Here is a 27977-nt window from a genome sequence, read left to right as displayed (position 1 = left end):
AATGAATCAGTTAATTACATGACAATCAATAAGAACTAAAAAGTAGGACAAGCAAATTGCCTTTAAATGACCATCTAAATTCATCAACATGATACACGTTTGTAAGTGTTAAAGGAAGGGGCAGACTTGACAGATCTCCTAGGCACAAAGATAATCATTTCTGATGGTTACAATCATGAAGAGCAGAGAATTTACAGCATCTCCCTGGAAAAAAAATACTCATTTTTATAATAGTTTACAAAACAAGGAGCTTATCAGCTAATGAAATTATAGGGAGAAAAAAAAACAGAAATCTAGTTCTTCGATAAACTGAAAATCTTAATCTAGAGTTATGACCTAAAATGATGGGCATTGCTTTGAACCAGAAATATTGTGGTCTTGAATGATTATTGGACTTAGAGCTCCCATCTAAATTGAAAACCCTGGTGAAGTGGGAGTTGGAAAATGACATTGTTAGAGAAGCAATTTTTGCCTTGAAAAGCTTACAGCCCGAATGGAAGGACTTAAAAAATAACAGTGGGGGAAAACTATTTTGTGAAAAATACAGAAAGACCCGTGTTGTTCTCATTTTGCAGGGTTCAAAACAGAATATGAGGGTTTTTTCAGCATTTGTAGTGAGTGTTTTTAATCTCTTCAAGAAAAAAAAAAAAAAGAAAAAAAAAGCCACAAAGTGTTATCAAGATGGCTATTGAGAATTTCTCCTTTCTGGAAGCAGTCTTTTCAGTCAAACTAAAAAGTAATAACACCTTCAAAAAATTTCAGTGAAAATGTCATGAGAAATGAAATATCTGACAAGCACAACAATTTTCCCATCCTTAGGAAAAAGAAGAGTTTGGGGGTTTTATTTTTGACTTTTTGCTTTAGGATTCTGGCTGATGGATAAATCAGAATTGGAAAGGTAACTTGTCCCTCTTTGAGAGATACAGGCTGAGGACCAGAAAGATGAAGCGACTTGCCCAGGCAGGAAGGATCTCTCAGGGTCTACAATGCAAGCCAAGACTCCATCAGTTTGCTTGGGGCTTTTCTGGGTTGGGTTTGGAAGGTTTTCCAGGGATGGACACTCCAGCACCTCTCACAGCCCTTGTTCCAAGGGGATACGTGGTCTGCTGGCCCCTCTTTCCATCGCTGGAACCATCAATCTGGTGGCGATCGCAGTGCTGAGGGCACGGGGGTGATTTAGGCTCTACAAACAGAACAAGAGCAAAACTGCAACACCAGGGCACCCCAGGCAAGGAATTCACTTGCCATTGGGGGGCAATCGCTTGCCAAGTGCTGTATCCCCTGCTTGAGGAGTGAATTAGGATTCCAGGGCAGCTGGCGGCCTTCAGCACTAAACCCACTAGAAAAAGTAAAAAGGCAAAAAAAAAAAAAAAAAAACCCAAAACTTAACAACAAAAGGCTGCAGGAAGCAGAGGGGAGCAGATTGCAGCGAAACAGTTCTGCTCACGCAAGGGCAGGTTTTAGTGATGCTGAGCGCTCCGGGCTCCTGGAATTGCCTTTCCAAAGCTCTCCCGTTGCTTGCCAAGGTAGGGCCTGCAGAGAGTTCAGGCAAATACCTTTCATCTTTTTTAAGCCTTGTTTCTGAAGGAAGCAAGATTATGCTGCTGTTCTCACTCTCTCTTCCCAATAACTTTTAAATCCCTCGGCTGTTTGCACCATTTTTTTAGGGACCTGTCTCAAAGACAGGCAGTTCTGACAATCCGGAGTAAATCTAGAGTAATCGGGGAGAGGAAAGAGACTGTGCTAGTGCCAAGTGCTGCTCCTCAGTCACACCAGAGCACGAAACATCTCATTCAATGGGCGCTGCGGAGCCCAAGCAGAGCTCAGCCTCCGGGAACAGCTCAGTGGGAAACAGGCCGTGATGGTTCGGGCCGTCTGTCTCCCAAGCAAGTCACCGTGCAGTACAGCAGGGTTTTGCAGTTTGCCCTCAGCAATGCTTAAATATGCTTGTTTCCATGAAAACAGGAATAAAGAGATGATTTGTAGCACGGAAGGAGGTCAGGCGCAGTGCTGCTCTAGTCCCGAGCTGCCAGAGCCAGCCCGTGGGCAGCTGCAGAAGTAGAGCCTGGTTTCACGCCGGGGTTGTGTAAGGAGGCATGACCCATCGAGGCAGCTTCCTCCCTGTGTCTGGGGCAACCAGACTCAAAAATATGTGGACCCGCTTTCAGGAGGGCACAAGAGCAACCGGTGTTATCAGGGCCCTTGAAAATCCCTTATTAGGGAGATTTAGGAAGGCTGAGAAGGACCAGGCTTGTTTTTCCTCAGATATCAGCAAAGCAGGGTCAGGCTCTCCAGGAGGTTAAATAGTTAAATAGTGCCCTAGCATTAAAAATATGCCTGTCAGAATTAACTGCAATATATTGTACTCAGCAGTACATGGATGTCAGTCCTCACGGGCTCCAGGTATCAGCGCAACTGCCTCAGAGTTGGACTGGCTTAGCTCAAAGATGTTCACCAGCACCAGCCCTGCCTGGCAGAGCCAACAGGCCCAATGTGCACACAACACACGTGGCAACCCACACGCTGGGCACTACGAACGGCCCCCTGAACAGGAGAGAGAAACACTTTTCTTTTCCCTCTGAAAGGCTTGTTCTTCTTGGAGAGTCTGTTCTGGAGGCAGAGGGCCCCTGTGTCCACTGAATGGGGCACACGGATTTAATCAGGCAAACCTGCACGTGCGAACACCGTGGGGGGAAATAACTGCTTGCCCGTCACTGTAACCAAGCACACCTTGATCTCAAGGAACCCAGAGCGCTCGGAGCGGAGAAACACGTGCTCAAAGAGACAGCAGGGAGCTAATCTGAAAGCAAAGGGGCGAAGAAGTAATTAAAAACCGCAGCTAATCCAGTGCTTCAAAATAAATGACATCCAGTCAGCCACAATACACTCACGAAAACAAGCAAAAAGGAGAATTCAAGAAAAAGCAGGGACCAAGCTGCTTTAGGAGGCTCACACCTGCAGGGGGCTTTCTACATCCAGGTGCATTTTTCCCTCCCTCTCCACCAGGAACATCCACTGCAAAACACAGAGGTACCCAGGAGAGGAGTGTGGTGAGCTGAGCGCTGCACTTTTGTCCTGCCTCTTACTGGTTTTGGTACAGAGACTAAAACTCGTCCTGAATTTAGGTCATGTTGGTCACATAGTTGTAACAAACAGGAGCAAGGAAAATTACAGAACTGCCAAAATGTGTTATTTCGCCTTCTTCAAAACAAAATATCCCATTTTGATGTTCTTCATGCAAAGTGCATGGACTTTTCAGTGCTGTGTTTTAGTTATTATTTCACTTTCAAAAACTGAAGCCTAGCCCACGTGCTCCTGGGAAGACTGGTGACAAATCAGGGCCATTTATGCTCTGTGTCTCCCAGGCCCAGGCAAATGCAATGTCAGAGCTGGACTCATCAACCTCGTGCTTCAAAATTGCAAAAGATCCCCTGGATTGTTCACATAATCCCTCCGTCCCGCTGCCCGGTGCAGCCTCGGAGGGCAGATCCTGCCATCCCTGAGCTCCAGAGAATCACCTGGATGCTGAGCAGGCTCCTGCTGCTCCGGGGTTTAGGAGAGGCCTGTGTGTGATGCCCGCTGCCCGGCTTAGCTGTCAGCTCTGCTCACATGCACGTCTCTATAAGCCTCCCAAGCTCTTGATGGAGCTGGGGCTGCTGGCAACAGCCAGAGCCCTTTCCCCCGCCGTAGGAACTGATCCTTCCTAAAACCTGACGCGATTGCATTAATCAGTTTGCTTCGAAGTAGGCCAGGCTGAATGTGCTTGAGCCCCGGCGATAAAACGAGGAGAGGAAGAAGAGCAAGGAGATTAGAAAGGGATCGTGCTTAATTTGGGAACGTCTCTGAAGATTTATTCCAAAGCATGAAAGCTACGGAGAACGCTCCCACCCAGAGATTAAAGATGCTCTGACTCACATCTCTGAGGCCTGACAATAGCGTATTCAGGAGAGCCGCCTGCGGCCGTCAGGGAGGATACAGTTTTCCCAGGGCATTTCAATTTGAGGAAGGAAAAAAGAGAGACTTCGGAGTTTCATCAAATACGGTGACATGCAGTGGTCCTGGCCTCTTCTAAAGCTGGCTACAGATATCTGCCCTTTCATGGGCCTGAGAAAATAGAGCCAGAGGCTGAACACAACTTCTGAATTGCCATTTTCCCGAGCCTTTGACCTCCAAACCAACGCAGAGCTAAGGGGCCAGCAGAAAGCCCCTGTCAATCACAGAGGAGGAGAGCTATCACCAGCTGATGTCCCTTCATGTCCCTCCAGCTTCCACAGGAGCTAAATCCAGGGACAAAAGCTGTACAGTTGTAGTATCCTGTTGGCTTCTTACGAGTTACTTGTCTCTCCCCACTATGTGGCCGACTTTGCGAGCACCACATAGCCCTCATGCAGCCCACAGCACGTGTGGATGGTGTCTGGACCTCAGTGCCTCTCAAAATCACCTCTTACAATCAGTGGAGAAACAAACCTGGGCTTTACTTAGAAGGATCTTTCAGTAGATACTTCAATGAAGAGCCCATAGATGATGCTATCGGCACCATCAAGGCGAGTCTAAGGTGAGCTGGTACACCAGCTTCAGCTGCATTTATATGATTAGGGCTCTCTGATCTCCTCGGCACCCACATGCAGGTGAAATGAAGGGTTGGGAGGCATCACCTCGTGTCTCTAGGAGGCCACTGCTGCTGCAGAGCATGGTGCCAGCAGAGTCCAGGTACCTGCAGACTGGGTACCGCAGCTCAGGGGATCGCAGCAGCAGAGAGCAAGCAAGCAGCCACAGCACTGTGCCAGCGATGCACCAGAGGCTCCTCTCTACTGCTGTGTGGCCCATCAGCTTCGGCGCAGCAGTAGGGACACCCCTTTCTAAGCAGCTCCAGTTACTGCTCCTTGCTCTGCTCTCCAAGAAAGCAGGGGCAGAGACAAGCCCGGCCCAACCAGCAGAGCTTGTTTTGATCTTCCTGCTGACGGGAAGGCCATCCAGAGCCTGCCGAACAGAAAGGCCGTGTACCAGCCCCAGCGCCCAGGTAATTGTGCTCATTTCCATCCATCATCCCGGGAACGGCAGGTTCTGCGGCCAGACCTAATGCCCATTATGCCACTTGTTTCATGAAGCAGGCTTGAAATTGATTTTGAAACAGAAGCAGGAACCTGTATCCATTTTCCCCTTGGAGGTGTGACAGCATGTCTGCTTTTGGCCACGTTGGTTTATTTAGTTCTTTGTTCTGTGTGTGTGTCCCCTTCATCCGCTGAGACGGGTAGAAAAGATCCCATCTTCCTAATGTCAGGCTGGTGGGGGCCAGGTGACACCGTAATATGACATTACAGGATGACAGCCACCCCCACACTTTACGCTGTGTCCATTACCCTCCAGTGGCTTTGTTTGCCAAAGGAAAGGTTCAGGGAAGCGATGTGCAGGAGATCTGTTCTCTACAGCTGTCAGGCATTTCCAAATGATGATATATGATGGCAAACTATGGAAGGAAACTGAGCTTAAAGGCTAAAGCACAAGTTTTCTTCATCTTGTGCAAGGGGACTCCACTACGTGTCCTGCAAATTTCTAAATAACACAAAGTTATAGGACTGTTTTTTGATAGGTTTGAGTCTCCAAGGTTTGTGCTTTAAAATTTGTCTCTGTAACTTAAACCTGCAAAGCTAAGACCATACACAGATGTGACAGCCATGAGCACCAGAGCATCAGCTCTAATGTAGCCTTGGAGCAAGAGCACAATCTTCTCACCAGAGATGGAGCCCAAAGCAGAGCTTGAAATCCAACCCCTTCTGAATCTCCAAAAGGAGGGAAGTGCAAGCTCCAGTTGCAGAGGGTCTCCACAGTCAGAAGTTTTCTTTACAGATGTCTTTTGGATCAAATGCTACCAAATCAGTCACGATTTCCCTCCTTCTCAAGCACAAATCTTGCCAGACCTTCTGATCTTGTAACATTCCTGTTACCAAGCACAGTGCAGCCTGGTCTTGTGAGAAACTGCCAACCAGCGTGGGCATAAACCTGCTGTGAACATCGTCCTCTTAGCTCCAGCAGGGCAGGGCTGGAGGAGGCTTTGGAGAGCCACCTAGTCCAGCCTCCAAGGTTAGTTTGAGCAGGTGTTTGCTCTATCTGTTCTTTAAAACCTCTGGCCATGAAGAGTTTTGGGGATTTTTTTTTTCTCCTCGCAATGCTGAACCTGAATTTCCTAGCTGTGACTTTTTTCTTCTACTAGAGATGCTAAAAATTTCATTATTCCATACCTTTTTAGAGCAACATTTTCCTCTTCCTAAAGCTGTTTCAATCTTTCTTTCAATAGACTCTTGGTTTTTTTTCCCCATTTTCCCTGTTACAGTCAAGTTTCCTAGACCGTGGGATACATTCCCCCTCTTCTCCCTTTACAGAGATGTCCGTTTTCCTTTTCGTTTTTTTTTCTCCTCTAAGTGATCCACCCTTCTCTTTTCCACCCAGTTTCTCTTCACTGTCCTCTGAAGCTGCATTTCAAGCAGTCCCTTCTTGCACCTACCAGAACTTGGTGCTATGTGGAGATGCAGAACAGTGAGAGATGATTTGCTCTGTCACTGAAATAGGGAATATCCCCAGCTTGCAGCACAGATCCGTTCATCAGTGTTTCACATCGGTTCAGATGCATATGAACCTTCTGCATCCAGATTATTCTGGGACTAGTTTTACTAGTGGTTGACTGAGTGGCCTCAGCACAGCTCTAGTGAAGCATCCACATCTTCTGTCCACCACAGAGCCAAGGGAGCTGTTCTCAGTGGGACGTTCATACAGATGCAGTATCCACAGAGGACAACATCTCAGGTCTCATAGCTGCTGCCAACAATACTGCCTGTCACCTTCTGGATGAACCCAACCAATATTTATTTAGGCAGTTTCAGATAGGAGCAGCAGTAGAAAATTCCTGAAGTTACATAAACATGCCATTGATGCTTCTGGTGGAAAATCTTCAAGTGTTGTAAACACCCTGTTGAGATTGCCTTTTTCTCTCTCTCATTGAGTTGAAATCCTGACAAAAAAGCTCATCAGAAAAAAAATAAAGGTCCTTTGGAATGTTTTGACCAGCTTTTCACAAAAGAATGTGATTATCAATTACAAAAGGTTTCTTTCCACTTGAACAGTCCTTCCACAGCTGGTGGAATCTTCTGGATGGATGGGATTAAGGTATGAAAGACTTCAGGAGGCAAAAATATAAAAATATCAACAGATGCAGGAAAGACATCTACACATCTAAACTTTTTTCCCCCCTTTTTCTTTCTTTTTATGCTTGTTCAGTGATACAGAAGTTATGTGGCTAAAAAGACATATGAGGTAGTCTTATGATCACATATTCAAGATTTTGGTGCCCTATGCTAGAAGAAAAGATGGAGCAAGGACAACAGACTACAGGGATAGATGCTGTGGCTAAAGCACCTGCCTATCATAAACACCTATGAGTTTATACGTATGGGTCCATGAAGTAAAACCTTACATAGTCCTGTGTGCTTGTAACACAGGCCTGGTCTCTCCTCCCATCCTTTCTCCTTAATTATTACCTTAAATAATTGTATTAAAAATTGTTTGTCTTCAGGTGTGTCCGTTCATGATCTCTCTGCAGGACTGTCCCTCCACTCACCATGAATAGTCTAAAATTTAAAAAAAACCAATGTTTTCAGCAAAACACAGAAGCCACAAACATCTTGAATAGAAATCAAGGGTTTTTTGATCTTCCAAATGCAGGCACGAGTTTCTGAACTCTGTCCCCAAGTGTGTGAAACACTGAGTGGCCTAAAGGAAGAGCTCAGACAGCACTGGCATTGATTAGCAGAGGCCTGGGTGATAGGTGGATGTTTTATGCTTTGTTCTCTAATGTACTTTCTGCAGCACTAATAAAATTTCCTTTGAACAAGTGGGAACAGGTGATCGCACCATTGTGCGTGTCCTGTCTGCCTGAATGATGCAGCCTCATGTTGTTGTCATAGCAGCGTGGCCCCAGCACGGGTTCTCACACTGAAGGGGAGGTCTTTTGTCACAGGCTCCCACATTAGAGTCTTTTGTAGGTGCTGGCTGGTAATTTGTAAACAATAAACAAAGCCCGGGCACCTGCTTTGCTCTTGTTAGGATCGTAACTGCATTTAAAAACAGGAGGGAGAATGAGGTGGATTGTTCACACACACAGGACAACCATGTTGGGATTTCCACAGCTAAAAATGAAGCCCAGATCTGACTCTGAGAGGTAAGTCTGACTCATTTTGAAAGTTAAATCTGTTCCTATATCCTTTGGTGTCAGAGCTGCATTCCCAGTATTTCCAACAGAGCAGAAACCAGCATCCGGAGAACCTGCAAATCCTTGGAAGAGGCAAGGGAAGCACCTCTACTATGCAAGGTTCCTGATGCCTCTTTTGAGGAGACACTTCTCACATCTCATCCCTATGGCATCCTGCAAGGTCAAGCAGACATCCAGGGAGGCAGATCCTCCACCAGTGCAAGCCACAATAGGGGTCTCATTTAACTTGCTTCCTAGTCAGAGGGCATGAGCAGCTGAAAGTCCATCCAAGGTTGATGTACAGACAGTCCTATTCTGGGGCACATTCAAAAAAACACCAACACACACAGAGAACAGTTAGAGGAGAATGCAGATCCTAAAAGTTCTAAAATCCTGTATCTAGAAATACTGAGTGTCACCAATTTTCCTTCTGTTTTTGCCCTGACAGAGCACAACAGGATCTGGGTGTCTAAGGAAATTTTTGATCATACTTAAAAAGTGAGAGCAGGAGAGAAGGATAGGCTGGGGAAACTAGAAAATGAGATGGGATTGCACTGTAATGGTGTGACCTCTCTGTGCCCAGAGCTCTGTCTCAAATTGGAAGAAAAGTGCCAATTACTCGGATGCCGAAGCAGGCACAGGCAACCAAACCATTTCATGTCTGCTCGCTCCCCCCGTGGCACCCAGCGCTCTCCACCTTGCTAATTGGAGAAAGCTTGCTAACAGCTCTCTGATGTCAGTTTAATTAAATACCTTTTGAATGCCTCCGAGCTGTTGGAAAAAGACAGTGGAGTTGTTCCAAATCTGACGGTCTGAGGGACAGCTTCAAATCCGGGACTTATTTCTTCATTGCTGACAAAAACACCAACCCAGTGGGAGCAGCAGAGGAGCGTCTAAATTTTGGAGCTAGAAACTAGCAGCCGATAGCGTTTGGCTGTAGAAAGGAGGCTCTTCCCCATGCTGACAGTTCTTGTAATACTGCAATGAAGACAGTTATACAGTGGTGTGTGTGCTTCCTTTGAGGAGCGACTCTGCCCTGGAATCAGGGCTCCCACGTGCTGAGATGGTCCATGCCCCAAATAGGAGGGCAATATAGACTAATTTCATAAATGATGAGTTGTGTGGAAACAACGCATAGGTGCAAAGATGAAGGTGACTGTGGATTGCAGCGCTTTGGCAGAGGAACTCAGATGCCCTGACATCAAGGCCAAAGCTCAACCACAAGACAACCTTTCCTTTCCCTCTAAAACATTTCCCTCCCTCCACTCACGGCTGGTTTAGAAGCTACAGGGCTGAGTCCTGGGAATGCTGCCTACAGCTTAGGCGCTGCAGGAAAGAACTTGCAAATAATCTAAGTGCAAGAGGAAAAAAAATTCAACATGAACTTGAAAGAGCCTATTTAGCTTATCAGAAAGGAGGTCAGGAGGTGACTTGATTACAGTGCATAAGTGCCGTCAGCAGAGGAAAACATCAGTTTCTAAAGAGCTTTTTAATCTATCAAGGAAAGCCAGAACAAGAGCCAGTGGCTGGAAGATGAAGCTGGACAAATGCAAATGAGTCATGCAGCACATATCTTTAGCAGAGGGGAAGATAAACGAGAAGAGCAAACTCAAGGAGAACAGCACTGTATTTTTAGGTGCCTTTGACTTGAGGTTGGATAATAGACCCAAGCTGGACAGAAGCTGGGTTCCTATTAAAGACATATCAAGGTGGTGTTCAGAAGCCTGCAGTATAAGGGTATGAATCCATCCTGTGCGATGGTTTCTAACTTAACTACCTCTTTTTGTCATTTGTTTTTCCTTTTTTTTTTTAACTGCACAGTTTGTATTCAATAAAGGAATGATTTTAACAAATAAATCAAGTAGGGCCTTTTTAGCTCAAGGGCTATTTTATGGTGAAGCCAATATTAAACTGTTTATCACTTAAATATGAAGGAATTTCCTAGGTTGTGCTCTCTGGTAAATAAGACAACTTACTCAGGACTGAAGTCATGATGGTCTTGGACTGCACTTGATTGGAAAAAGTCAGTACAGCAATGAGCGTTTGCTAGTAAATAAACTCTACCACCCCTGACAGACTCTATCAGTGACCTCTCCTATTATTCTCATGAAAAATCTCCTGGCCCGTGCCAAGCCTTGGAGCATCTGTTAGGTGCTCTTAGAGCACTTCATTCCTCCCATGACAGGTTGCAGCCATGAAAACACTTCCAGCCTTTCCAGATTTTCCCTTTCTGTGTGTTTCTTCCCTAAACTATGACCAGGGTTAACACAGTATTGAGAGAACTCCCAGAAAAGCAGCGTAACCTCTGTTTTAAAAGAAAACAAAAGGAGAATCCCTCAAGAACCTGCTGATAGGAAACATGCAAGGTTAGAAAGAGCAAGGTTCAGCTGCAGGAGCTTGCTGCACTGGTGGGAGTGGGAGAGTGAAACAGCTGAAATAACTGGCTGCAAGTCTTTGCACTGGCCCAAAAACAGCAAAATACCTTTAAGTGACTTGAGTGCTGGCAGCATCTTCAGTTCCTCCCGAGTCGGGGAGCGCAAGTTCACCCCTGCAGACAGCCCCTCTTCCATCCCATGGGATGGAGGTGACGGGACACCAGATCTGCAGAAAGATGGACAAGCCAGACATAGGACACCCTGCCAAATGTTTGTAAAATCCTCCTCAGGACAACTATCATCACTCACATGCAAAACCATGGAAAAGCATTACAAATCAGGGCAAGTTTTCTGTTTTAAAGTGTTTCAAAAAATAAGAAGAAAATTTGATTTTATACATCATCATACTTTAAATTTAAACTTTTAATTTTTCTTATTAATTTTAAATCAATTTACTTAATAAAAAGTAGATTAAACAAAAAGTTAAATATACCAACGTATCAAAAGGAAACACGTTACTTGATCCATGCTGAGAGTTAACTACTTTGGGTGTGTGACAAAAGTCAATATTTAGCTTTTCAACTCAGTTCACGGTAGGAAAGATTTTTCAGCTCTTGAACAGTATATTGGTTGTGACAGCTGTTTCCCATACTTGTTTGGGTGGGAAACTGGAGTGAATAATCCTGCCTATTCAAATCATTAGGGACAGAGAGGAATTTTCTCTACTGTTTCTTGCAAAACATCACGTACAGAGTTTCCATCTAAGAATTATACTACCAATTACCAGCTGGACAAACTAGGAGACAGGTTTGACATGGAAAAGTTTCCAGTCTAAATGCATAGAGATCATTAACCCTGTTTTAAAGAGCAGATAAAGCCCAAAGCCTTAAAAAAAAATGGAGCATAGTGATTTCAGTAAGAGCTAGTGAATCTGAGCAAAGCATAAGTTTTGTTCTCTAAACCTGCTCTTACCTTTCGAGTACACCACTTTTTCCCTAAGAAAAAAAGAAAAGTTGCCCAAACCAGCATTTGACATCAGGGACTCTTTCCCAAGCATCTGCCAAGAGGTGAAGGAAACGTGCTGCTAAGGTGCAGCTCGTGCACAGTTGTGTTTAATCAGAGTTCTGGGAAACTAGGCGGGGATGAGAGCACGTTACAGCAGCCACGTGGAGAGCGCTCCGGCCTGCCGGCCCATCTGCATCCCTGCTCATCTGATGGGCTTCAGATGGAGAAGCTCCTGCTGGGCATGTACCTCAGGCTGCTTACTCAGCCCCATCAGTGCTGGTTTTCTGCAAAGCACAAGTGACAGAGCCTGGTTTTGCACGAGTTGGTGTCATCCTGTCCCCACTGCACTCATACCATGGCTGAGGGGGCTTGCTGCTGTGCGTGTTGGCTGCAGGACCCATTTGTGCCCAACATGCCACCAGTTCCTGCGTCATGGAGCAGAAAAGGGCAGGACACATTAATTTTGGCCTCTTTCTTTCATGCATCTTGTAGGGATTTTGCATCTCAGAGTTGGCCATTCACATTCTCGGGGGTAGATGTTGGGGAATGTGTCTGTTGTTCACCTAAGAAGATCCCATATTAAATGCACCAGCAAGGTTTTATACCAGCCCCATGAGGTGTTGCTATCTGGTGGACAGAGAAAGGTTTAATTCCCCTGTGAGCTTTTAGAAGCACTGTGGTCTGCAGGCAGAGACAGGATCCTTAGACTAACTATATAGAGAGTTAGAGCCCCCAAAGCATAGGCTTGCCCTGCCTTGGGAAAAGCAATGGTCAGTCTTGAATCTTCTTCCTTCCCTCACCCAAGAGATGGTATTTTAAACATTCAGAAAACTATGCTTGGCTTCAAAAAACTAATTATCCACTTTTTCTCCTCCTCTTTCCCTGCCACTCTCCTCTCTCTCAGAATCATTAACGGCAATCTGACCTCATTTCCCAGTGTGGGGCTTTTTCCACCCCATCACCACAGACCTTCAAAAATAAGTAAAGGTGGTGAGATACTTATCCCTTAGACTTTGCCAAAACCACAAGTTTTCACAAAATCCATGATACAGCTCTTAAAGAAGACAGTGCCAGGTGGCAGCCACTGCAGGACAGCATCAAAACCTTATTCATCAAGTGAGCACCATTCGCTTGCAGCTATTTTTAATCCTCCCTGGACCCTGAGGAAACAGCTTGGGGTCTCCTGTGAAATGGAGAGTTCAGTCTCTTAGCAAACCCCAGAATTGGGTTGTTAACAGTGAGGGACTGTTCACAAAAATACAGGGCTGGGCACTTTAAAATGGATGCTATTAGTGTTCTGGGAAGAGCCTGGACTTGTACTCATTAAGTCTGCAATCTCCAAAGTATTTATAGAGGGGGAAAGAGCATAGCTAGCTGATATTGTTGGAGCAAATGATCAATGCACTGTTCGCAGAGCTGTAGTGCCTCTGATTAATTCATAGCCACAAATAACAGTGGGGTACCTGCTGTGTTGCTATTACCTTATCTCTGCCTCACTGGTTGATTCGCAGGTACACACAAAACCAACCCTTAATTACTTGGTTAAAAACCTGTCGGCTGCTGGGGAACAAATGGAATGAAACAGCCACCTCTGCCGAGGAGTTTTACAGCTCCCCGAGATAACTGAATGGAACAAATCTCACTTTCAAGTCCCACAGGCACCAACATGGACAGTAAACACCAAGATGCAGCCTAAGAAAGCGTTATGGAGCAGGAAACGGCCAGCCAGAGGGGAGCACACTTTGTATGCTGGTGAAGAGCTGGATTATTTCTATTCTACCTTCAGTAGGTAGGAACTTGGCAGCCTTCTCCATCAAATCTGAACCTCTCCCAGCCTATATACAGTCATCCATGTGTTCCCCACGTGGCATTTACTCCCCATTTTGGAAAGGAGAAGCTGGAACCTTGAAACACACATGCAATATCTAGGCCAAAACAGACTGCCACCTTCTCCAGATACTTATCGCTGTCAATGCTGCCTTGTGCAAAGCACAGATGCTGCCACACGGTCTGCGTCCCCTTCAGACAAGAGCAACTCCCCAGCAGCCAAGTTCAAGGAAGGGCACCAGCACTCCCCATCTCTCCAGCACTGGCCAAGGAGGCTGCAAGCACCAGCTGGCCTCCACCCAGTAGATCCAATCACAACCACATCTGCACACAAGCATGGAGAAAACACTCCAGAAAGGCACAGGAAAGCTCTGGTCCCATCTCTAGTAGGATATATCCATCAGCAGGAGGTGAAGGCAAATATTCCTAGTTGCACTCCCATTGTGCATAACCCTGACCATTAACATGAGGACTGGATCCCTCAGTCTTGTTGGTATTGTGCCCAGACATGACTTATTCATTGGACTACAGAAATCAGGCTGGAAAGAACCTCTGGAGGTCTCTGGTTCAACCTACCTCAAAACAGAGGCAGCTTAGAATGCACTGCCCAAGGCCTTGTCCAGGCAACTTTTGAGTATCTCTAAGGATGGTGATTCCCCAGCTTCTCAGGACCCCTCTGCCAGCCTGTGACTGCTCTCAGGGTATATTATTTTATGCTAATATGCAACCAGAATTTTATTTGTTGCAGATTGTGCATCACCTTTCTTCCACATGGCACCTCCAAGAAGAGTCTGACTTCACCTTCTCTGCATCCTCCCACCCCCACCAGCAGCACTGTCCAAAAGAATCACTTTTATCCTCCTTCTCTCCCTGCCTTGTCTACATCAATAGGAGAATAGCCACCTCCTATGGAGATTAGCAATGCTGTCTCCTGGAGCCTGTGCTGTCCTTTCAGGGCTGCCTTGTTCTTCAGAGGGGCCAAGGCACCCTCCTAGAGCCCAAGCTTTTGGGGCTGTGTAATTGCAGAGATGTTCAGATGCCCTTGACAAGGCAAGCAGCCAGGTTTGTTCACGCTGCAGTAGGACGCTGCTGCGGGATGGATGTAATTGCTTCTGAGCCACTCTTTAATGTCACAAGCAAATAAAAATGCAGGGGGAAATCAGCTGTGCTATATGGTGATGTTTTTAATTGCCTCAGCTAAATGGGAAATTAAATGCTGTAAACTTCAAGTCCTGTTTGATGTCTAGCATCCGTGTTCTGAAAGGATGGGTTCTCCAGCATGGCTTTGGTACACCCAGGGAGCATGAAATCGCTTCCAGATTGCTCAGCGAGTCAAGTAATTGGCCTCCCTGGCTTGAAACACTCTGGTGCAAGAGCAACCACCACCTCCCAGGTGCAACAAGTTCAGAGACTGCAGGGGCTGCTCACCTGGCATCTGCACAAGTGACACTGAGGGCTCCCTGTCCATCCAGGGCAGGGAACATCTAGGATTTCCCTGGAGGAGCTCAGTGCCTGGCAGGATTGGGGACATACATCCCCGAGACACTGCTCCTATCAATCCCATCAATTTTCCCCTTGTTATGCTCAATCAAGATGCATTTGATTTGAGATTAGGAGGCTGTCAGTGTTATTTATTTCCTGACTGAAAAAAAGAAAAGTCATGGGATATACATGACAAGCTTTGGTAAAGTGTTCTTCTGCAGGTGGAAAAAAAATCACCTCTTGCAAAGACTGCCATGCTTGGAGTGCTGCTTCTTCCCAAGCTGGAATTTTTATTCTGTGAAATAAGATCCAAAGACAACAACAATCACAAATTGAATTCTTGGGCAAAGAGACACAAAAAAAGTGCAAATTCCCTTGAGAGAAGTTATTCTCTGAACAAAGAGAAGGTGATGTCCACAGGCTTAGATTTTTTTAAACCCCAGGCACAACAGGCAAGATTCCCATCTGATAAAAATGGTTGGAGCTGCATTAAAACCAATTTCTAGCTGTTAGAAACATCTAGATAATCTAGCCATTAAAAAAATGATAGGATTGTATTGGTCATTAAGAGACCAGAAGACATTTCATGTGTGTCAAAATTCAATACATTTGAAAAATGCAAGAGGGGAAGGCATCCTAAGCAACCACCCAATCCACCCACTTCCCTGGGACACTGATTCATTTTTCTGCCCTCACTGCTCCCCTCAGCCATCTCCCCACCTTCCTGCTCCGTGGGGTACATTCTCTAGGAAGTCTTCCTCAAAAAAAAAGCCCCCTTGGGTCAGGGCTGAGTAGAAGAATGAACAAGAGGGGGATCCTTCGTGTGCCTCATGCTCCAGCTGTCTCTGGACAGCCTCCTCTTCTCCCCACACCAGGCCCAAGCTGTAGGATCTTTCTTCTCACATCATGCCAGGCTACAAAGACAGGAAGGAAGCTGGATAATTTGCCTTCTCATTTTCCAGGTCCTGCCAGCAATTTGTAAAGCCTAGGGACATGCCAAGGACACTGCAACATCACCTGCCCTTTAGCAGGACCCTGCTCCACCACCTTGTGCACACCTGAGAGCAGCACATCCAATATCTACTTGCCAAAACTTTTGGAGAAGATAGACCTGCCCGTCCCCAGGAGATGTTACTGCCTAGTCAGCACATCTGCCTGGTTAAGAGGCACATCTGGCAGACAACACCCCGCTGCCCTGGCAGAGATCTGCCCAAGAGCAGGGATGTGCAGAGCCTCCAGACCCCAACACCCCAATTGCCTTTGCTGACAGGCAGGTCAGAGGCAGGGGACGCAGCGAGGGCTGGCCCAGGGCTCCCCCTCCACCAAGGGGCACCCCAGCTGGTTTCAGCAGCAGAGAAGAGCTTCTCGTGACTGCTGACAACGGCGATGCAATTACAGAGCAGCCCTGATCAGAGCCGTGATAATCACTGATGAGAGCTTGTCTCCTCCATGCGCTTGCTTGCTTATTTCAGAGGTTTCTTAATATACCAAGAGCTAGTGAAACTAGTCCTAATCCAGCCTCCAGCAGCTTCTCAGCCAGGAAAGAGGTGCTGACACCACCACATCCCTCCAGATGGACATTTTTGAACAGCTTTGATATCACACAGCAACACCAAGCAGGCTCTCCTGGCACCAGTCTCCTGCTACTCCTCCCTTTGCCCTTCTTGGCCCTAGTTCAACTTCCTGTAATCAATCACCCTCCAGAGAGGGAAATTAGGTGACCTGGGTATCATGTATAAATATCTACATCCACATTTCAAAGCCAAAAACTGTAAACAGGTGTTTTTTTTGGTATTTTTCCAGTAAGGACCAACTGCTGGAACAATCTGCCCAGAAAGCAGTGGATTCTCCAGCTTTTGATGTCTTCAACTCAGACAGATGGCTTTCTTTTGCAGGCTTATAACCTGCTCCAACAAGAGCAGTGTCTTGAAAAGACTGTCTACTCAGGCGAGCAGCCTCTCAGCTGGCCCTGAGCTGCTGCAGGGAGCCAGGTCTCAGCTCTGCTGCTGAAAAGGCTCTTCCAGATTTGCTCCCCACAGTACTTGCTGTTTCACCAGTTTCCACCAGTGAACACAGAGAGAATTCCACCCTGTTATCTGGATTGTGCTGGGAGATACCTAGCTGCAAGGTGTCTCAGGTAGCACTGAGAAGTCCTCCACAGCAGAAGGCTCTTGGAAAACACTGGGTTTTAGGTGGGTCGGGCATGTTCAGGCTTCTCCAACTCTTTACTCCTCCACCTTGCATAGAACAAAACCTCAGCACAGCTGATCTTCATGAGACCCTCCCCATCTTCCAGCCCTTCCTCAGAAACTCCTTCAGCTGAGCACCAGGAACCTACCTTAAGATCTCACAGGCCACCATATGCTCCCTTGCCAGGGCTTCCTTGGGGCTAGTGCTTTGCCCTCTACTCCCACAGCTTGAATCCTCTCAAGAGGAGTTTGGTGAATCCTCCCAAAGCCCCCAGGAGATACACTGGTGAGCCCTCATGGAACTAGTAGAGGTCATCTCCATCAGATGTTTCAAAAAAGCCCATTGAGTTAGTTCTCTTCATTCATTTTTTGCAACCTCAGGTGAACACAGGAAGCTTCAAAGAGATCTCTGCTGAACACCAAAGCTTTGAAGCCACTTGGTAGATCAACTCAGGTGATGAAGGGCAGGAGCAGGGTCCAGCTGAGGTATCTTCTCATGAGAGCTGAATCAAAGCCAGATGAAATAACAGCACAAGTCAAACCAACCCAGTCTAGGTGGGGAGTTTCCCCTCGCTTTGTTACAGAGCCTAGCTTAACAACTCTTCCTGGTTTAAAAATCTGAAGCTTAGAAAAGGTTTCATTAATAAGTTCCTAGGTTACCAGTGGAGAAGGCCTGTAGCAAAGCCTTAGTTTTTTTTAATTACCATCAAGAATTCTACTTTCTTGCTGAAACTGAGCTGAGAGACAACCTCTACGATCCCTGCTTTGAGCTGAGCACATGTTCAAGGAAAGGTGGTAATCAGAAAGAACAGGGTCAACAGAAGACGGTTTTCTAAGTCTTTAATGATCTTCTAAGAGATTCACTCTCTAAAGTCTAATGTTTACTCAGCCAGATGCAAATCCCTTTGGCAAATCCATGGCACTGCTGAATACAGCTACACAGAGAAAGTTAACAATGCTAGAGCATTGATTCCTCATCTATAGCCAGGATGAATCCTGATGCCTATGTGGGAGGAATGAGAGCATTTTCTCTTCAGTGTCAGAGGAGACAAAGCCAAATTTAAAATAGCCTCCTCCAGCGCCAGCAAACAAGAGATTGCATCTATTATCAATTCAGTCTCACTCTCTGCCTTTCTGCCCTGATCTTGGCCAGAGGGAACTGGGTCCTGGCCATATACAACAGAAGAGAGCAGGAAATTTCTAAAGCAGGAGATTTTTTAAAGGACAAGTAATGGTATCAAGTACTGAACTACCTCCTAATGTGGTCAGGGGCAAAAAGAAGAGTATAGATGGTATATAGATTCCTCCACTAGGCATCCTACACCTGAAGACCACCTTTCCTCCACTCACATGCCAGCTACAGGTTACTTGATGTAACCTAGAGAGGCTCAAGGGACCACCCTGCTGGTGTAGAAGCCTCTTGTGCTCATCTCCATTTGCTGCAGTAAGGACAAGCACTGGAGAAGCAGTGACTAAGCATGTGACAATTGGCTCACGTGCTTTATGGTGGAAAAGTAGGAGGAATGGAAGCCAATTGATAGCACAGGCTTTTAAGCCACTAAGAGCCCTCTCTTTAGCATCCTATAATGGTGGGAAGTGTGGTACACTGGCTAGGAGATGAGTCATATGTTACAAAACACAGGAAGATGAAGTAGCACATGCAAAGCTGTTCATGGCACTGACAACAATGGGTTGGGGCAAGCAGGAACACCTAGAGTTTTTATCTCTTTTCCCTCCTGCTCTTGGTAGGACAGGCACATGTGTATGTGTGGACATCAGATTTGAGGCCACTTTGTATCTGGGCTAGCAAAATAAAGCCTCAAGGGAAAGGGTAGAATGAAAGAGCTGGATGGCTTTGAGCCTCATAAGGAGATGGGTCTTGAAAGAGGTCACAGCTACCTAGAAGGCTGAAAGCCCAACATCATCTGCTGCCTGCCCAGTTCCCTTCCTAAAGGAGTTTTCTGCAATAGCACAGAGGTTTGGAGATCCTCTTGAAGGAGATAATGATGGAAAAGGAAGAATAAGCCTGCCTTAAGCAGAGTCTATTTAATACTATTCCAACCCCTGCCAGCTAGGTCAATTAAAAAATGAAGATGAAGGCACTCAGGCTGGGTCTGCCTCTCAAATCCATTACATCTCCCCCTCCCCACAACAAAAAGAGGGCAACCGTTCACATAAGACACAGCTAATAATATCCGAGTACAGGACATCGCTGCTAAATTATAGGGAGGGCTTGGGAAGGGAAATTAGTGTCATTTGCAAGCCCAATAATGGGGCTGTGCAGCATGAATGCCGATTCGGGAGCGGGCTGGAGGACAGCGTGTCAGCTTATGTAACTGTCCCCATCCTCCTCCAGCACGCAGAGCGGGGCTGCCTTTGACTCGTGCTGCATTCCCACACCCAGCCCAGCCAAACGGGCAGCTCAGCTGGGATCTGACCCAAGGCACTGAGATATTGCAAGGCAAGAGGGGGGGACAGCCCCCACACAGGAGCTTGGACCTTCACTCCAGTCTCTCGTGATCTGTAAGCTCTGGATATAGGCAATGGGGAGGCTGACTGAGTATAGCAGAGCAAAATGAACAAGCATCTTCACTGTCATGACAGCTTCATACCCAACCCAACAGCCACAGGACAGCTGCTGCAAAATAATATTCCTTGAAAAGCACATTTTTGCCAGCAGGCGAAAGTCAAAAGACAGCAAATACTTCATAACCTGTCCAAAACTGCTTTTTCAGCCTCTTTGAAGCCCATCAACCCCCACGGCAGCTTGCGCTAAGCAAGCCAGCACCCCGTGCCCTTGTCAGCTGTGCCCCTGGGACCACCTTGCTTTTCCCATCACCACTGACTTGGCAGAGGAATGTCCTGGATCTGTGATGGAGTCAGAGTCACTCTGGAGTGTTTCATCCTCAGTCTGGCTGCAGGCAGGGTTAGCCAGAAGAAGGTATTTACGGCAGTGAAATTGTATTCCCATGGGAGGTTCAGCCCTAGGGCTTTATGGAAGCAGAAGTCATCCTTACCCTTACACCCCTACATCCTGCTCATCCCTGCTATTCCACACTAGATAATTTCTCTGTGCTCCATCAGCTTGCTTTCATATCTAAGACAGGGAAGGAGCCAAAAGACTATTTCTGTGCACAAGGGCCCATATCATCAGCTCAAAACAAACAGAGGGGATAGAGCCTGGGGAAAGGACAGAAGCCAGGGGCTTTAAGGACTAGAGGGTTATTGCCCAAGTCCCCAGCAGGCTTCCTGGTGCCCTGCACATCTGTTCCTGCAAGCAGTGCAGTGGCCCAGCTCTGTTTGCATGGGACATCTCCAAGCTGCATGGGGACAGGCACTTGGAGAAACCTCTTGGCTAGAGGGACCAAGAAGGCTCAGCCCAGGAGCCTGAGGAAGCTCCAAGCCCTGCCTGTGGCAGGCCGTGAACCTGACCAAGCAAGTAGCAAAGGCACCACTGGTCTTATCCCTTTCTCCCTCACAGGTACAACAGCAAACAATTCCCCATGGGCTGCCTGCAGTCCCTAGTGCCTTCCTGCATAAGCTGCTGCTTTTCCCTGGAGGTCCATCCTCTGGACACCTCTCCCCAAGAGATCTTGAAGCACAGACTTCAGGACAGATGCCTGTAAGGGACACACACACACACCTGTGACCCACCTGATCTCAGCCTTCCTTCAAGCTTGGATACAGCACCACTCTCCCCCTTCCCCTCTTGATATCACAGACAGTGGCTCCACCCTGTCAGTCAGACTCTGGCTCAGGAAGATTTCTCACACAACAGTTACACAGGCATTAGGAAAGATGCAATTAAGATGAAACCCACTTATTTAAAGCAGCTCCTCTCCTAGTATCACTGTCACCTTTGATCACTGAAACCAATGCAGCATATCAACATGCCAGGATGCTTTTTTTTTGAAGTCTCCTTTCCCATTTACTCCACTCAAACAAAACTGGTTTCTTTCTTCCTTCAGCACTTCCAGCTGGTGCTCCAAGCACTTTGCACATCAAGGCAGCTGTCACTTTTGCTTTGACCTGCAGTTCAAACAGAAGCAAACACACTGGCTATGGCTCGTGAAGGTCAGAGGACAGTGATATTGCATATTCAGCTCCAACAGGCCTTGGCCCAGGAGCAGTGCCCCTCTACAAACACCCCAGAAAGAAAAACCTTAGATTTACCACTGGGAGATTGATAAGGGGAAGACTTTGCAGACTAGGGCTGGGCATCACCCTCCTTTAATGGTTGGTTCTGCTTCAGCCAAAGCTTAGGTGCACATTTAGCTTTAAACACACAAGCAGGCCCCTTGCTCTCATGTTGGGAACTGATCTTGCATGGAACAGTTGCTGGATTGGGGCATTTTCTCCACGCATTTGTCAGCATTGAAACCACTAATCTGTTAGACACAGACATCAGACTGCATTTTCTATTAGACTGGAGGTCTCTTGGTTGTCAGTGCTTCCACCCACACACGTAGCTCTGTCCTGAACTCTGCCTTGCTGCCTCCAAACCTGCCTCCTTCACCTTTTCTTTGAAAAGGGAGAGCAAATATGTGTATCCCTCTGCTTCCCTAGAGGGGGCAAAGCTTATACAGGGCTCAACTCTCACTCCAATCTACTTTGTTTTGATCTTCAGGAGAGATTGCTCTTCCTTCGACCCTTGAGAAAAGCAGAAAGCCATCCCCTATTACAAAACATCAGCAATTTGAAATTGAGCTGCCTAGACCCAGGTGCACTCTGCTGGCATTGCTGGATGACACTTCTCTCATGCTTAGAGACAGAAGGTGTCATGCCAAAAGTCTCAGCACCGAGATCACTGTTTCCATCTGATCTTTCCTGAGAAAAATCTTGGATTCAACAGCCTATGATGATTTCCAAGCACATAACTGAGGGCTTGGAAATTGTTGCATTCCCAAGCTAATAGACCCCGGGCAAACTCTCGGGCCTGACAAGGACTGTTCTTAACCCACAGGAGATACCTGACAACTTAATGGGGCTCAATTAAGGCCAGAGGTTCTTACTACCAAGCCAGTCAACATAGCAACAGCACATCCCATCCATAGGATGCCTGAGGTGAGCCTGGCATGGATGGAGAATGTCTGGTCACCCCTTGCAGACAGGAGCTGAACAACCCTCAGGAAAAAGCAGAGATTTGGACAAAGGGAAGCACAGTTCTGCATCCCTAAAAACACCCCACTCGCAACAGGCAGCAAATGCAACCCCCTGCTTGCTTTGGCTAGGCAGAACTGACCCAGCTGAGGGCAGCATGGAAAGATTCAGCATCACCCCTCCACCTTGTGCCTCTGGTAGATGGGTGGCATGGAGCTCTAGGCTTCAGGAGACAGGTGCATGTCAACGGTGGCACTCAGGGAAGCAAAGAAAACAGCTAAGTCACTTCTTGCTTGAAAAAAAATCAACACAGAAAGGGCTTGGTTAATCTGCTAAAATCCATGCAGATCTTCACAACAGCTCATATGAGAAGCTAACCAAGATGGCAGGACTTTCTCAGCACAACCTTCATGCAGCTAGCAGCCACAGAAGGTTAAACATGAAGTAGTTTTGCAGGGACACCAAGTTCTCAATAGCACAACTCACTTCACCAGCAGACAGCGAGTTTAAGCAGCAGCTGTCTGAAAGGTTGTCCCAACCTCCTGCCTTCTTTTCATCTCTCATGCCCCCTCATTGTACAGACACAGGTTTTTGTCACTTAAAGGTGTGATCAGGAAATGAAAGGCTTTTAAAAACACTGCTATTAGTAACAATAGAAATAATACACCAGGAACATATGTCTCTCCTTGTAGCCATCACCTCTGCATGCCTGGATTGAAGTGTTTTGCCATCAGAGCATGACAGCATGCTGATCCATCATAATAGCAGTAAAGCTGCTGGCTTTATTACTGTTATTAACTGCGTTTTCTGAAAAAATACAGCAGCATGCCATACATGTAACTGCCTGCATGTCAATCCACCCTTGTAACTTTGGAATCATTTGGCCAAACCCAGCAATTCCCTGTGGGCAGCAGGATCTTCCCTGTTCCTCAGGACAGAAACCTACTTTGTTTTTTTCTTTCTTTCTCTAGGACCTACAAGGTCTGCATTGAGGAAGGGTCTCTAAGGCAATAAGCCACAACGGAAATAAAATTATAGCAAAAGAAAATCCACACCAGAGGCAGAAAACTAAAACCTGGCCAGAAGGTAAGTGTAAACCAAACGGCAACACCCTTATATTTAAGCAAAGCAGCAAAATAAATGAAGTCACCAAAACAGTCACACTTCCAGCGTCTCCAAGGTCAACGTTTTCACACATCCCTCTCCTATATCTTTACTCTGAGTCCATTTTTCACAGGTACAGACAGTTGCAAGACTGAGAAAAAACAGGGAGATGACTTCAACCCTTGTCATTCCCTGTCTCCCAGCAACAACTGTCTCTTCCCCCTTGCCCTCCTGCAAGCTGCTCGCAGCAGACAAAGCTCCTGATGAATAAACACAGCTCCCTGCAGCGAGGGCTGCCTGGGAAAGGCCCCACACTAGTTAGGCAGAGAGGATCTTGTCACCTAGAGGTGACTGTCCCCTGCTTTGCAGAACAATCCATTCTCAAGCCTGTTTGAGGAGACTGCTAGATCCATCCCACAGGGGAAAGGGTAAACTGAGGCATGGCTTGGGGAGCTCCTCAACTGTCACAAAGGTAGCTCCATGTCTATGCGGAGACAATACTGTCACCTTGCCAAGTGACATTAACTCCAGGATCAGTTTCCTGGGTTTGTGTTATTTGAGCTGCCTCAACTAGGCTGAAGGAGAGCTCTCCAGAGGATGGATTTTGCTCTAAGAGACCTTTCTGCACCTGTCTCAGGAGGAAAATTAGCAATCTCAGCCTCCTCCAGAGTTTTCCTCCTTCCAGTTAAAAGATGAATAATCAGCATAATTGCCAGTCAATTGCCTTGCATACCTACACCAGGGAGGCTGCTCTCCCCCAGCCTTCTGCTCCCTTTCATGAAAGCAATTAAGTGCCAAAACACTCATAACTTCCCTCTCCTCAAACCCATTCACTCAACTTTGCCACAACCACTGACCTGGGCAGTGGCTAAACCAAATTATCTGCACAGGCAAGCACCATCAGTATTAAGAATTCCAGAAAGGGTTTATTAAGGAGAAATTGTGGATGGAGATTTTTCTTCTGATGTGGTTCAAGTAATCCAGCAGCTTGACTCTGGTAATTCAGGTGTACAGTCAGCCATGTCTGCTTGGGGACAATAGAAGTTGACACTTTGATAGATGCCTTTTGCTAAAATATCCAATTCTAAGCACTTGAATACATTTTTTTCTCTGGGAAAAAATTGCTTTCCTGTCACCTCAACTCAGTGTGGGTATCTGGTCATTGCTTGCTGGTCACAGTGACGACAGTGGACCAGAAACCTTCTTCAGCACAACCATGTAGGTCATATTCCATCCCCTTCTTGTATTCTATGCACAAGGAAGGGAAATAGTTTTTGGCCTGAATTCTTAGAGGAAATTCCATATACACAAGCATAGAAAGATATGCCTGAGTAGTCCCATACAGTTTGAGAAAGCCACTACATTCCAGGTACATAAACAATCAAGCCCTAGATGAATATCTATATTACTAAAGGTAGACTTGTCTCTGATCAGCTTTAGTTTGTATTAATCCATTTTTGGTGTCTTCACATGCAAAGATATGCATTAGCAAATGCATTCAACATTATGCAATAAAGTACCACAAGCAGAGAAAGGACTCTAGGTTCCCCGGGAAACAGCAAAGTTCTGTGCAGGAGAAATTAGCCCCATGTTGGATTTACTCAGGAGGACTTCATAAGAAAAAATAAAAAATAAAAATCACTAATTTGAGACCATATTTGAACCCATTGCCTCTATTTTTACCCCAATGGCACATCATTTGGCTGCAGATACTTGTTGGAGAGTTGATCAGGGCAGGGGAGTGAGAAAAGGAATGTGGAAACCACATACGTTAGGCCTTCCTCATCCCATTCCTGATCCACTCCCATTCATCTCAAGGGACTTTTCCCATTGGTTTCCACAGGCATTAGATCACTGTTTCTTTGGATAAAGGCTGCCAGGAGGCAGACAAGGACTGAAGAGGTACCTGCTCCACACCATGAAGGCCCTCCAATTACCCACAGCCATAACCACTCAGATGTGCAACAGGTCTTCTCACCCTTCTCTTCCAAGCACAAAGCAGCAGGACTGTCATCAAAACACCAGCTGGGCTGGCAACAACAAACCTCTCAGAGATGCCTGCAAAGCTAAACTGATACACAAAGACTCTCAACTTTGCTGGGTGCCCCTCTGGGGCACCTGCTGTCTGCACTCCCATACCATGTGTTCATGGGCATATCCTCAAACTGTGTTTACAAAGGGATTTCAGGCTCCTGGAGAAGATGTTGCTATAGAAACAGCAGTTGGCAGCTGAACTCAGTGGGAGAAGGCCTAGGCTTTGTTGACTTGAAAAAAACAGGGAAAACCCACTGGGGGAATACACCTAGCTGGAAAATGTATGAGGGACAGTGTTTTAATGAACACATTTTCCTACTGGGGAAAAGCAGCAGACTAACTTCTGCAGCACTGGAAATTCTCATTGTTCTGGAGAAAGTGAGGAAAGCCCATGAAACAAGGAGCCCAAGAGATGAGCTCTACCCTTGAGGTGGGGCCCGGCCACCTAGCAGGCCTCAACTTCAACCCTGCTGGAAAGCTTCAGCCAAACTAGAGGCTAGGCCCGTGGCTCAAGGCTGCTGCCACCCTTCCATGTCCTGGGTGGTCTGAGCAGGTGGTTGGAGGGCTACTGGAAACAGAAGAATGAGTAATTCAGGATATGGCTGGACATAGCTTTATAAGTTAGAACAGTTTCAGTAAGTCATGAGGAAAGTGCCCCATGGAACCATGTGAGAGTTGTTAAAGATCAATTCTAATCTGGCCTCCAGCCATTCAAATGGGAAACTGCAGAAGCAGCAAATAGTAAGGCAGCCACAGGCATGCCCAATCCCAAAGAAGAGGACAGGCCACAGAACTCAAGTGCATCTGGCTTCAGATTCAAGTTTGCACCTTTTCATCTTTCATCCTGTATCTAGTAACTGTCCCAGCCACAAACTAAGGTGACACACTACCTGGAAGACACCATCCTCCTCCCAACAAAGAACCTCTAGGCAAAGCTCAGCCAGGGCTCATCAAAATGCTGTGATTAGTCATTGAACTAGCAGGGCATTTCCATTTCCAAAGGCAAAGCTCCCATATAGCCCTGAGAAAACCTCTTCACAATCAGCCTGTGTTGAAACAAATGCAATCAGTTAGACCATGTGGATGAGTGTCCCTCTGCAGATCCCTGCAGGGAGCTGATCTGATTATAAGTGAACCAGGGAGGCACTAGAAAGCCCTCAGTGGGAGGGAAGGAAGGTAAATGAAAAAGAAAAATCAGAAAGGTATTTCATATCAGAGAGATTATGAACAACACACTCCACTGGCTGGCAAGTAAGAGGTGATGTGGGGAGTCCACAGTGAAAGAAGAAAAACTGCGTATCTTCTTACAACCTCCCTACTGAAGTGGTAGGCTGTGAACCAGAGCACATGAGTCTGAGCTGCTCAGTAGTGTTTAACCTGAATAGATAGGAGTACAAACAGAGAAGGCTCCAACTCCGTTAAGACCTGTGGACTCCTAGCTTGGGAAGACAACCTTTCTAACCTGCAAGTCCCATCACAGAATCTTCTCAGGCAAGAAACTTCGTACACCTTAAACAGCCAAGGACTTGGCGTGGCTCACGTAGTGGGAGTGGTACTTGCTCATCCTCACAGAGTAGGGTAGGGCCTGCAGCTGGTGCCCCAAGGGCTCTACCCCTTACATTGAGGAGGTGATGGGTTAACCAACCTACTTTAAAAAGAACAGAACCCAGACACGTCAGCTGTCCGTGTCTCATCATTTGTGATCTCAGCTCCAAGAGGAGGCCTCCAGGTCCTCAGGAAGGACTGGGATGCCATCTCAGCTTACTAAACCTCTTGTGAACAACCCTGAAGATCTGTGTTGAGTGAATTAGATTGAGATGTCAAAAACAACCTACCTCTATCTGGCCTTAAACCAAGCACTCCAACACCTTCTGTATTTTGTCATTTGCCCCTCTTCCTGAGACTATTCCCCAGGAATAGCTTGCCTTCCCCACAACTCTGTTAGATAAACCCTGCTAGACAAACAAGGCACAAGATCTGAGAGAATTTACGCCCTCATCTCAATCTCTGCTGGGCACTTCCCTTAAAAGAAAGGGGGGTCCCTACAGAAACACTAGACCTCAAACATCTGATCAAAACCACTCAGATCTCCAACTGTTATTCTAGAAGCCAAGTATATGGTACTTAAGATGGAGTCCCGTTTCCCCACATTAGGCATGCTTGGCAGCAGAAAGGGGCCAAGTTGGTGACTCAGAGCCCACCAACTGTTATGTTTCACTGCACAGTCTCTCTTTCCACATTGCAGCTGGAAGCAGCAAAGGACCTTATGAGACAGGCACCAGAGGGAATACACACAGAATAATCTGCAAACCAGCATCTCATAATATTGCCACATTCCCAAGAAGATGGAGGAAGAAAGGCAACCTGAAACCAGCTCTGTCAAAACAATATACTCCCCAGTGCTGTTATGGAATGGCTTTCTCACTAGATGCCAGTTACTGGTTTAACCTTTCTGCTCACTCCTTTTCAGATTACACAATACCATATTGGGAGGGGATGAGGAGACAAAAGAACCAGAAAGCAGGATCTCAGCATGCTCTGGAAATTGAGACTAATGTATATTAGTAGACAGAAATAGATCCAAGAGAAAGTCAGGTACCTTAGGTCAGAGCATGCACT

General features: G+C 46.5%; 2 long non-coding RNA genes across 3 annotated transcripts; both read right to left on the bottom strand.

Moving 5' to 3' along the window:
* Positions 1-5556: 5556 nt before the first annotated feature.
* LOC112942743 lies at positions 5557-27977 on the bottom strand. 2 transcript variants are annotated; one of them, XR_003248442.1, is made up of 5 exons: positions 27958-27977; positions 10725-10843; positions 8996-9220; positions 7533-7622; positions 5557-7171 (listed from the first exon to the last, which is right to left on the bottom strand). It is a non-coding gene; the product is annotated as an uncharacterized LOC112942743 (long non-coding RNA). The 2 variants fall into 2 exon arrangements; XR_003248440.1 differs by lacking the exon at positions 8996-9220.
* On the bottom strand, positions 14899-20816 carry LOC112942754. Its single transcript, XR_003248447.1, has 3 exons — positions 20775-20816; positions 17270-17623; positions 14899-15226 (listed from the first exon to the last, which is right to left on the bottom strand). It is a non-coding gene; the product is annotated as an uncharacterized LOC112942754 (long non-coding RNA).

Source organism: Nothoprocta perdicaria, unplaced genomic scaffold (genome assembly GCF_003342845.1).
Source record: "Nothoprocta perdicaria isolate Ctin4 unplaced genomic scaffold, notPer1 scaffold_0, whole genome shotgun sequence".
In the NCBI taxonomy this organism is placed as follows: domain Eukaryota; kingdom Metazoa; phylum Chordata; class Aves; order Tinamiformes; family Tinamidae; genus Nothoprocta; species Nothoprocta perdicaria.
This window is presented reverse-complemented; position numbering and strand designations above follow the sequence as displayed.